This window comes from Strongylocentrotus purpuratus, unplaced genomic scaffold (assembly GCF_000002235.5).
Source record: "Strongylocentrotus purpuratus isolate Spur 01 unplaced genomic scaffold, Spur_5.0 spur5_scaffold_19, whole genome shotgun sequence".
Taxonomy (NCBI): Eukaryota; Metazoa; Echinodermata; class Echinoidea; order Camarodonta; family Strongylocentrotidae; genus Strongylocentrotus; species Strongylocentrotus purpuratus.
In genome coordinates this window covers 32,640,963-32,652,971 of record NW_022145604.1, presented here as the reverse complement: position 1 = coordinate 32,652,971, position 12,009 = coordinate 32,640,963, and the positions used below count along the sequence as shown (strand labels likewise).

Below are 12,009 nucleotides of genomic sequence, written 5' to 3'. Positions count from 1 at the left end.
ATGTCCTATCTGTGAAATTTAAACGTTAGCAGTGTCCTAATATTCAAATTATGCAAGGAAACCTGTTTACTTGCTAGACTTCACTGTCAGACACTATTGAGTGACTGATTGGCTTTTTTCTTCTTTGGTAATAACATACATAACATGAGCTGTAAAGGATACATGATCATTGGTCTACATCAGTAACCCACTTCTTATAATAGCCAAAATTAATCTGATTGAATCTTTGCGCAGCATAAAACGTACGACCATTCGGTACAATGGTCTGAAAATCGACTATTACTTATTGGCTCTATAGCTCCTAAGTCGATTTGACAACTAATAGTCGTTATTTTCCCACTTAAAGACAATTTCAAGCCCCCCCCCCCTTTTTTTTAGGGAAGTTCTAAATTAGTATTATCTTTCAAATGCCGTTGGAATTGAACCTTTTCATTTTTTTGGACTGCAAATGGGACATAGTACCTTTAACAACACTACTGCATATATTCAATTCATTTCGAAGACTACAATGTGCATGCTCTTTCTCCAAGAAAGTTGGCAAAATTGTCCAAGGTAACCAATTTTGATCGTAAAATTTTGCTCTGATATAAAAACACAATTTTTACTGAATGCTGTGGTGTATGCAGATATTTAGGGGTGGCTCTTACAAAGTAGTTTTAAAATGAAGTTTATGAAGTGTGCCAAACTATCACAGAAAACTTATGGCCATTGTATGCTGGGAATGGGTGTTGCACATCACATTATGAATGTTTAACATGTTATAAATTAACCCTTTTTTTTAATAACAGAATTGGAAGAAAAAAAGTAAATCACGGAAATAGACTGCCCCGGGTCAAAATACTATACCTTATACGTTGTGTATGAAAATCTGCAAAAAAGTAATCAAGGAAATATTGTTGAATATCATTGACTACTATGGGAAACCTGGAAATTTATCAATTCAACTGAAGCTTTTGGATTAGTCCGCATAATAGTGGACGAATAATTGATACAGAGGTATATGCATTGTGTGTAGATATACATGTATATATATATATATATATATATATCTGCATATTTATATATATGTGTAGGCTATGTGTTAATGTCTATATAGATATATAACAAATAATCCGCACTGTAAATTGATAATAACCAAGCCCACGAATGTTTTGATCTCATTTTGTCTTATTATATTGTCATATTTTGATTTTTAATATGAACCCCTCAGAACATTTAGGTACACAAACGCCCCCTAGCCTATGCCTGAGTTACCAAGGCTGCCGCAAAGTCAGCGTAAAGTAACTCGCTGAGTGGTAAGATGGCATCGTTTACAAGGGGAGGACTAGCGCTATGTGTAACTGAGTGGGGAGCGTGGTCAATGAAGTGAGTTGCACAAAACTATTTCAAAGTAGATAACTAATAAAAAACGAGAAAAATTGAATTATCGGATATATACAATTAGCAGTGAAAGGGGAAAATGTATTTGTTAATCTTCCAATCGGTTATGGCAAATCTGCGATTTTTTTCAAGCCATTCCACTGTGCAAGGAATTGTGCAAACGACAGTCGCTGCCAGCCCACCATCCCTATCGGCGCCTTCTCCCGAAGCTGCCCAGAGTTCGGCGGGAGGTACTACTCACACTGCACTGTCCATTGAAGTTATCGTTTCACCTCTCATTTCTTTAATGAAGGATCAGGTATGTAATAATTTAATCCAAATTGTTGTGAACAGGACAAGACCAGGTCCTTATTTCATAAAGAAATAATTGCAAGTTTTCTACAGAATACATAATTTTACTAAGATACGATTACGAGTCGCACATGATTTTATTTTTATTAAGTTAGATTTACATATCGGCGTCGCTGGGGTGGCAACCCCGGCCCCCCACTCAGTGTTATTTAGGGTACGCATATGCTCGTACCCTCTTTTTGAAGGCACCCCCTATCTGAGGACTGCCAACATTTCCGAACCCCCCTTTCGCGGGGTTTTCGCGGGCTTTTCCAGCCTTGGAAACCCCCATAAATCAGGAAAAATGCTCAATGTACCTCCCTTAATTCGGAATAATTTCTCAGGAGTCCAAAGAGATGAGAGAAAAAAAGAAAAACACCCCCTTTTTAAAGAAATCTCCGGGTGAAAAGTCAAATACCCCTTTTCTTACAATTCTCGGGCCGGACTTTGTCAGTCGTACGAAAAGTACCCTTTAACCGGACATTTTGGCAACACGCATGCGGTCATTCCGACCTCTGAGTGGGGGGGGGGGGGGGCCGGGGTGGCAACATGACCAACAAATGTTCAGGAGAGCTGAACAACATGGCTGCCTTATCATGCAAGTCACAACCAACCTTCATTTCTCATTTGTGCCCTTGTCATTGCAATGCGTCCTAGCTGCACAATTATGAAGAAAACTCATTTTCACAAATATTGAATTACGAAGTCTAGTCATCCCGGCGACGATGTGTCGTAGACTCCATGGCCTGTTTAAGAAAGAATTTGTTGTGATTAATCATGAGTTTTTATAACAATTTGCCATAGAGCTGCAATTAATCTTGATACTTGTCCAGTTGCAATCAATCGCAGCCCTAAGGCAAAACATGTACATAACTCACAATTGATGGCAACAATTTCTTCAATTATAACACTAACCAAGCCCACGAATGTTTTGCTATCATTTTCTCTTATTATATTGTCATATTTTGATTTTGAATATGAACCCCTCGGAACAATATAATACGGAATGAATATAAACGCCCCCTAGCCTATGTCTGATTTACCAAGGCCCGCCAAAAAGTCAGCGTAAAGTAACTCGCTGAGTGGTAAGATGGTATCGTGTATAAGGGGAGGACTAGCGCTATTTGTAACTGAGTGGGGAGCGTGGTCAATGTAGTGAGTTGCACAAAACTATTTCGAAATAGATAACTAATAAAAAACGAGAAAAATAGAATTATCAGATATACTACCGAGAATCATTTTCACATGACGTCAAGTATTTTGGCGACAATAGTCATAATTGACTAATCGCCATTGAGCCAAAACAGAAGAAGAAGAACAAGAATTTACTTACATAAACCACGTATTCCGTTTGACTCAAATGCACTTTGTCCACGTGGAAGATCCCTCTTTGCTGTTGATATTGCGGATCTGGAATAAAAATTAAAAGGCAGACACGTTAGTAAAATTGATACACATCTATAGTCACGATAACACGGTAGAAAATGCTTCACAAAAGTAAGACTCAGACCAAGCTATAGTCATAATATCTGGGTAGATCTTCCTTCATGATTATTACACTAGAAAATTGTCACCCTGATAAAACATCGATCCGTTGGCAACATTTATTCATGAGCTTGATACGTGGTACTTGGTTGAGTTATGGGGACAAAATGCACTATATCACACTCGAAGATTTCACCAGGAAGTATGAACAAATTTAGGTACAAGATCATGTTTCATTCCAAAAGGAGCTAAATCCAAATCGGTTTCATTCCAAAAGGAGCTAAATCCACTTTGGGTACTTCTGAGTAAACCACCTTTTTTATTTCTCCACTTTCCCTTAAGCAATGTACCTTCATGTTGTTATACAATTATGTTAAAGGTGTCGCCCTGGACAAATAATATATGATAAGAAAAAAAATCTACCACTTATTTCTTATTTTTACTTAATTTTTAGATTTTGCGGACTTAGCTCCTTTTGGAATGAAATATGGATTTAGCTCCTTTGGAATGAAACGGATTTAGCTCCTTTTGGAATGAAAATGTGATATGTTGTTTACTTTCTTTTCAAAAGCATCTTTTAGTTGTGATTTCACTATTATTATTTAAAAGGAAAGGTTTGCTACTAAATTTGAATAAATTTCAGTGACTTTATTGAGAAAATATGAAATTTTCCAGTTACAATATCATGTTTCATTCCAAAAGGAGCTAAATCCACGAAAAAAATAATTCAAAAAATTGAGTAAAAATCAGGAAAAACTGGTAGATTTTTTCTCATCATATATTATTGGTCCAGGGTGACATCTTTAAAATATATAACAACATTAAAGTCCATGGCTAAAGGGTAATTAGAGAAATAAAAAAGATGATTTACTGAGAGGTACCCAAAGTGGATTTAGCTTCTTTTGGAATGAAACTCTTCATATAGTGATTTCTATGAGCTTGTCACATTTTGTTATCACTATGCTCGTTTCAAAACGGTAATGCAGCATTAATCTCAATAGCACTACAGCGGGTGTATATTTTATCGCATATAATCGTAGTAGGTCAATGGTATCACGTGCACCAGTGTTCTGTTACACGCATGAGTGTAGTGATCATTGGTGTGTTCTTCTGAGTGGCTGCCATTTTGTTCCTGATGACTCCGGCGTTTTGTGAGCCGTAAATTGCAAAGATTGTTCACAAATTTCTTGTTAGTGAGCCATATTTGTCCAAACGACCATCAGGATTCGGAATTTTGCATATTTTAAAAGTAATTAAAAGATGTTTATTGCGTTGTGCCCCGTACCATCTGTCGAACCAAAAATCGCGGGTTTGAATCCAACCAAGGCAGATGACTAAAGCCTGCCTGCCTCGATTGTTAAAGGTTATACAATAAGTTTTGGTTTGGGGTCATGAATTCGGTTTAAATGAACATATTGTAAGCATATGCGATCCTACAATATGCAGTCATCGTTGTCGCGGTTGAAATCGAGTCCAAAGTGATGAAATTATAAATTATAAATCTTGATGTTGTATAGCTCCCTCTCAAGGTCAATAATTATTTCAGCTTTAAAAACAATGTTTCTTGACTACAATCGACTGATTTGCTATTCCCGTGTGGGAATTATATATCACAACTACATATTCTAAGATTTTTATGGTCGCAGCTACCATGGAATGGCATAAGGCGCTATTTTTATTTTTTTTAATTTACCGGGAGCACCGGTAAATTTTATTATTCAAATTTCTCGAAAGCAGAAGTGTTTTAGAGGCTAATTTTTTAGTGCTGATAATACATATATCAACATTTTAAAGAATTACTACCCATCCAGTTTTAAAAATATCCTAAAACTTTGTATTACCTTTAACGTGCCCAATACGCCAAATACTATATACTAAACTTTCTAATGATAATAATAAGCTAAACACAAATCCGTAGTTTTTTTAGTATCGAGTCAAAATTGAGTTTTTTATGTTGATATTTATCATAAGTTCTGAGCTTTTTCGGATTTAGTCATAGGGGAAGTCGTGGGTTCGAACCCCGGCCTTGTCATACCAAAAGACGTTAAAAGATGGGAGTTGTTGCTACCTTGTTTGGCGTTCAACAATATGGGATAGAGCAACGTCGATCTGGCGCTGCTCAGTGGCTGCCGGGCTCACGATCAATTGGGCAAAAAGAATTTCCGTTTCGGTTTAATGAAATTTGGAGTGGACTATTAGGCTATTATTATTATTATATTGTACCCATCACTGTCTGTCCGTGTTGGCTACAATATTGCTATAGCGCCATTTTGGGCCTTTACAGATGCTATGTCCATTTCGCAGCCAACCTCAAATTCTGTAGAACCTTGCAGGAATTTTGAATATGTAATGTTTGTCCTATCTGTAAAATTTAAACGTTAGCAGTGCCCTAATATTCAAATTATGCAAGGAAACCTGTTTACTTGCTAGACTTCACTGTCAGACACTATTGAGTGACTGATTGTCTTTTTTCTTCTTTGGTAATAACATACATAACATGAGCTGTAAAGGAAGCATGAGCATTTGTCTACATCAGTAACCCACTTCTTGTAATAGCCAAAATTAATCTGATTGAATCTTTGCGCAGCATAAAACGTACGACCATTCAGTACAATGGTCTGAAAATCGAATATTACTTATTGGCTCTATAGCTCCTAAGTCGATTTGACACCCAATAGTCGTTATTCCCCCCCTTTTTTAGGGAAGTTCTAAATTAGTGTTATCTTTCAAATGCCGTTGGAAATTAACCTTTTCATTTTTTGGCCTGCAAATGGGACATAATACCTTTAACAACACTACTGCATATATCCAATTCATTTCGAAGACTCAATGTGCATGCTTTTTCTCCAAGAAAGTTGGCAAAATTGTCCAAGGTAACCAATTTTGATCGTAAAATTTTGCTCTGATATAAAAACACAATTTTCACTGAATGTTGTGGTGTATGCAGATATTTAGGGGTGGCTCTTACAAAGTAGTTTTAAAATGAAGTTTATGAAGTGTGCCAAACTATCACAGAAAACTTATGGCCAATGTATGATGGGAATGGGTGTTGCACAGCACATTATGAATGTTTAACATGTTATAAATTGACCTTTTTTTTAAATAACAGAATTAGAAAAAGAAGTAAATCACGAAAATAGACTGCCCCGGGTAAAAATAATATACCTTACGTTGTGTATGAAAATCTGCCAAAAGTAATCAAGGAAATCATGTTGAATATCATTTACTTATGTGGGAAACCCGCGTAATAGTGGACGAATAATTGATACAGAGGCATATGCATTGTTTGTAGAAACACATGTATATAATATATATGCATATGTATATATATATGTGTATGTGTTAATGTCTATATAGATATACAACAAATAATCCGCACTGTAAAGTAACACTAACCAAGCCCACGAATGTTTTGCTTACATTTTGTCTTATTATATTCTCATATTTTGATTTTGAATATGAACCCCTCGCAACACTTAGGTACACAAACGCCCCCTAGCCTAAGGCTGAGTTACCAAGGCCCGCCGAAAAGTCAGCGTAAAGTAACTCGCTGAGTGGTAAGATGACATCGTTGCTTACATGATGGACAATGGATTTGAAATTAATGACGCATAATGTAAATGGATTAGGGGACTTCAAGACTAGGAAGCGATACTTCAATTTCCTGTTAAGTTAAAAAAAGGATTTAATTTTATTATAGGAAACACATTCCAACAAAAGGGACGAAATCTTGTGGAGAAATCAAATCAGATCAAACATAATATTCAGCCACGGAACATCCATGAGCAGAGGAGTGTGTATAATATTGAGAAGAACTTCGGACATTAAAGTGACTTGGTAACATTGTTCAAGGTTGATGAAAAAAAATGCATAATTTTTGTATATAATGTTACTTACTATATTCCTTCTACTGTACTAACCCTCTGACATGCAAAAAATCCTGAAAAAATTCTCAAACTACGAAGATATCTATGGAGAATTAAGGAATCGATCAGATCAGTTTTTCCCTATTTGTACCATAAATAATGGTCCGTTTTCACTCAAATTTTCAGATTATCTTTAAATGTACATCTAGCATTATAGGCACTACCTTAGCACCACTATCTCTCATCTGAAAAATGTTACCAAGTCCCTTTAACCTTATTGACTCAGTCAAAGATAAAGTAGGACGTTTGTTATGTATCAAAGTTGAAATATACAAGAAATCTTTTGTTATAGCCAATATTTATGCACCCAACAATGAAAAAGAGCATGTAGAGTGTTTTAATGGTTTTAATTCAATACTGCAATAATCTAATAATGAAGGTCATACATGTATAATAGGTGGTGATTTTAACTTTATTCAGGATTTGGCCATGGATAGAAAAGAGGGTGCTATGAAAACAATTTGGAAGCATTCTTGTACCCTGGTAGACAGTTTGAAAGATTATTTTCATATTATCGATATTTGGAGAGTAAGAAACCAAACAACTAACAGTTTCCCTTGGGGAAGGTATACACCATATGTCCAATCAAGACTAGACATTCGGCTAATCACAGAAACTTTGCAAACTGACCTAGTGGAAAATGATATATTTCCATGTGTGTTGTCAGACCATAATTATGTTACATTGCACTTACATGTTAAGAAACAGAGAATGGGGCCTTCATACTGGAAATTCAAGAACAGTTTATTAAACAATGAGGAGTTTGTTGAGTCTCTAGTGACAATGTCCCTTTATGGGTTGATGGATATGAACATAAACATGACAACAAAATGCTGTGGGACTGGCTAAAATATAAAATACGAGAGTTTACTATCCCATTTTCAAAAAAGAAAAAGTGTGAAAAGGAAAAGTTGGGACAAGAGCTAGAGGAAGAGCTGGAAAAAAAATGAAATGAAAGTGGACAGTTTGAAAGAAGAAACTTTAATTAGAAAGAAACAAATTGAAGAGGAATTATATAAAATTTATGACTATTTTGCGGATGGGGCAATTCTAAAGTCAAGGTGCACTTGGTAAGAAAAGGGTGAGAAAAGTAACGAGTATTTGTTATCATTAGAGAAAAGCCTGGCTGAAAATACATGTATTGACGTGTTGGATACAAAGGATGGGCTTATTCAAAAACAAGCAAACATCTAAATGTTTATTAAAGAATCCTTTCAAACATTTTTTGAGAATAGAGATATGAAATATCAAGAGGATTATATGGAATATATTTGTCAAAGTAGATTTGAGCAGTTAACAGAATCAGAAAAGGCCTCGTGTGAAGGTTGCATATCATGCAATGAGGCAAACGAGGACCTGATCAAAATGACAAAAAATAAAACTCCAGGAAATGATGGCATCACAGTAGAGTTTTATGAGGTATTTTGGCCTTTGGTTTCAAAATATATGATTGATTCTTTTAATGCTTCATACAATGAAGAGTGTATGTCAGTTTCACCAAGGCAGGGAGTAATAACATTAATTCCTTAGACCAAAAAGGACAAACTTAAACTTGGTAACTGGCGACCAATCACTCTGGTAAATGTTGACGCAAAAATCCTTTCTAAATGTTTGGCCACAAGGATATCTAAAGTGATAGAAAATTTGATCAACAGTCAACAGACTACTTTTGTTAAAGGGAGATATATTGGAGAAGGGATTCGATTAATATCAGATTTCATGTTTTATGCAGAAAAAGAGGATTTACAAGGTATAATAATGGCATTGGATCTCCCCAAGGCATTCGATTCATTAAGCCATTCATTTATTTTCCATTGTATGGAAGCCTATAACTTTGGGCCCTCACTAATACAGTGGGTTAAAATTATATATAAAGATATCAGTAGCTGTGTTCTGTTAAATGGGTTCACTACATGTTACTTCAAAGTTAGCAGAGGAGTAAGGCAGGTAGATCCTCTTGCACCTCTGTTATTCATTTTGGTATTGGAAGTATATTTTGAATAGAGTAAGAAATAATGGCAATATTGTGGGTTTTGAAGTGAGGGGAAAGGAAATAAAATACACAGCTTATGCTGATGACATAACATGTTTTTGCAAAAGTAATGAGTCCCTAAAAATTGTATTTTCAGAGTTTGAGGAATTTTCAAAAATGTCTGGTCTTTGTATAAACAAATCTAAAACTGAAGGGATGTGGATCGGTAAGAATAGGCATCAAGGTGAAAAAGACAGTGCTTATACATGACCAGAGAAGGAAATAACAGTTCTGGACATATATTTCTCATATGACTTTGAAGAAGCTAGGAAAATAAACTTTGAAACTCGAATTAAAGAAATGAGAAATATACTTGCTAAATGGAAAAACAGAGGACTAACATTGATTGGCAAAACACAAATCTTAAAAACCTTTATAATGTCCAAAGTAATTTATCTCTTGTCCAACATTTCATTGCCCACTGAACTTGTCACAGAAATTTGCAAATAAGAAACTACCAAAAATCGAGGATATTCCTCCATTTTATGTTGCCTTATTGAAAGCATGGTTAAAAACAGATATTCATTGTGAATTGGTTAATAACGATAGAAGTCAGGTCAGAATACCGAAGCAGAGTGTTTGGAAAAACAAGTTCATTCTGGTTGATAAAAGGTCATTATACTGCAGAGCTTTACATGAGGCAGGGCTTTGTAATATATACCAATAACAATTGAAAAATTCTCCATTTTGATATTTGGAATGAAAAAGGTGTTTCAAACAAATACTGTTTACAATACATGGCAATAGTAAACTCTGTGAAAAAAAGAGTGGAAGTGTGAATTTGTTCCCTAAGTATTCGAAAAAAATTCTTAGCTGAGACCGTAACTTGTTGATAATATTTGCACGAAATTTAAAGTTAAGTTTGAAGATCTCAGTAAGAAAAGAATAATGTTTGGATTCATCAAAGATTGGAAAGGGCCCAATATGATGCTATTGAATCACTTGTTGCTAATGTTTAAAAGATATATTTATATCCAAAAACGCAAAAACGCAAAACCATGTTTAAGTGGGCTAATGTCTTTTATCAGTAACACAAAATACATATATCTTAACATTGTATAACAGAAAAAGATTGGATAATGCACTATAATAAATGGTCCCCTGTGGAAGAAGTATTTTAATTTTAATCCTATGATATACACTGTAGAAAAGAAAATGTTACCCACTATTTCTGTATTGTTTGACGTCTTTAATCTGTTCTTACCTTTTGTAATTATTGTGCAGTGATTTTTATGATTATTTTTATCATGATGTATGTACGAATTACTTGATAAATAAAAGTTTTAAAAGATTTTGTTTTTAAATAAAAAATGGCATCGTTTAGACAAGGGGATGACCAGCGCCAGGGGCGTACGCAGGGGGGGGGGGGGGGGGGGGGGGGGGGGTTTGGGGGTTAAACCCCCCCTTTGGTATTTTTATGTGTGTAAACCCCCCTAAAAAATCCTAAACCCCCCCCCCTTGGTTTTGTTTTTGTTTTTTTGTTTTTTTAATTATAAAAAAAATAAAAAAATAAAAAAATTATACCCACGGCTAACCTAAAAAAGGTGACCTTACCCCTCCCCCCCCAACGAAGAAAAATGTCAAATTATGAAATTTCGAGACCAAAAAAAAAAAAAGTGTCCGCTTACCCCCCCCCCCCCCCCCCCCCCCCCCCCCCCCCCCCCCCCCACTGAGCGACTTTTGGCCGGCTCGATTTTCAAATTTTCGGGAGCAAAATATTTTAAAACCCCCCCTTGTAAAAATCCTGCGTACGCCCCTGACCGGCGCTATGTGTAACTGGGTGGGGAGCGTGGTCAATGCAGTGAATTGCACAAAACTATTTCGAAATAGATAACTAATGAAAAACGAGAACAAAAATAGAATTATCTGATATACTAACGAGAAATATATTCACATGAAGTCAAGTATTTTCGCGACAATAGTCATAATTGACTAATCGCCATTGAGCCAAAACAGAAGAAGAAGAAGAAGAATTTACTAACATAAACCACGTATTCCGTTTGACTCAAATGCACTTTGTCCACGTGGAAGATCCCTCTTTGCTGTTGATATTGCGGATCTGGAATAAATTAAAAGGCAGACACGTTAGTAAAATTGATACACATCTATAGTCATGATAACACGGTAGAAATTGCTTCACAATAGTAAGACTCAGACCAAGCTATAGTCATAATATCTGGGTAGATCTTCCTTCATGATTATTACACTAGAAAATTGTCACTCTGATAAAACATCGATCCGTTCGCAACATTTATTCATGAGCTTGATACGTGGTACTTGGTTGAGTTATCCCTTTGAAAGCTCACTAAGGAAGGTTTACTGGGATGGGTAGGTGAAGCGAGTAACTGCAAGGAGTGCCATGAAGTGCATAGATGGTGTGTGAACAAAGCACTTGTCAATTTACAGCAAAATATTGTAAGTAGGCCTACAGTGCAAGTGAAAACTATGCTATGATAACTTTGAAAGAACATCTTACCAATTGTCTTTGAAAGCCTGCTAATTGAAGCCAGTTGTCATCCTAAAAGGGTTCGAAACAAACTGAAAACGTCGTTGTTGATACAAGTCTCACTGTGAAATAACGAACATGTTAGTTCCTGGTTTGAGAAAAGTAAAAGCCAGGATGCCAGCTAGGCTAAAACAAAAACACAAATATAAAAGTAACAAAACTACAACAAGGAAATAGAATTAATCAAGCCTGAATAATGTTTGTTTTTAAATTGGTATGTAAATATATTGATTAACCTTTATCAAAACATATAATGATTTCTATGAGCTTGTCACATTTTTTGATCACTATGCTCGTTTCAAAACGGTAATGCAGCATTAATCTCAATAGCACTACAGCGGGTGTATATT

At 35.6% G+C, this 12,009-nt stretch overlaps 1 long non-coding RNA gene across 1 annotated transcript in view; it reads right to left on the bottom strand.

The window, feature by feature from the left end:
* The window catches only part of LOC105439586, a 33,744-nt gene extending 21,984 nt beyond the window's left edge, over window positions 1-11,760 (bottom strand). The window contains exons 1-3 of the long non-coding RNA XR_004065030.1: window positions 11,630-11,760; window positions 11,136-11,212; window positions 3,044-3,120 (exon numbers count right to left, since the gene is read on the bottom strand). This is a non-coding gene — a long non-coding RNA (uncharacterized LOC105439586). The remainder of the gene's footprint in view (window positions 1-3,043; window positions 3,121-11,135; window positions 11,213-11,629) is intronic.
* Between the last annotated feature and the right edge of the window lie 249 nt (window positions 11,761-12,009).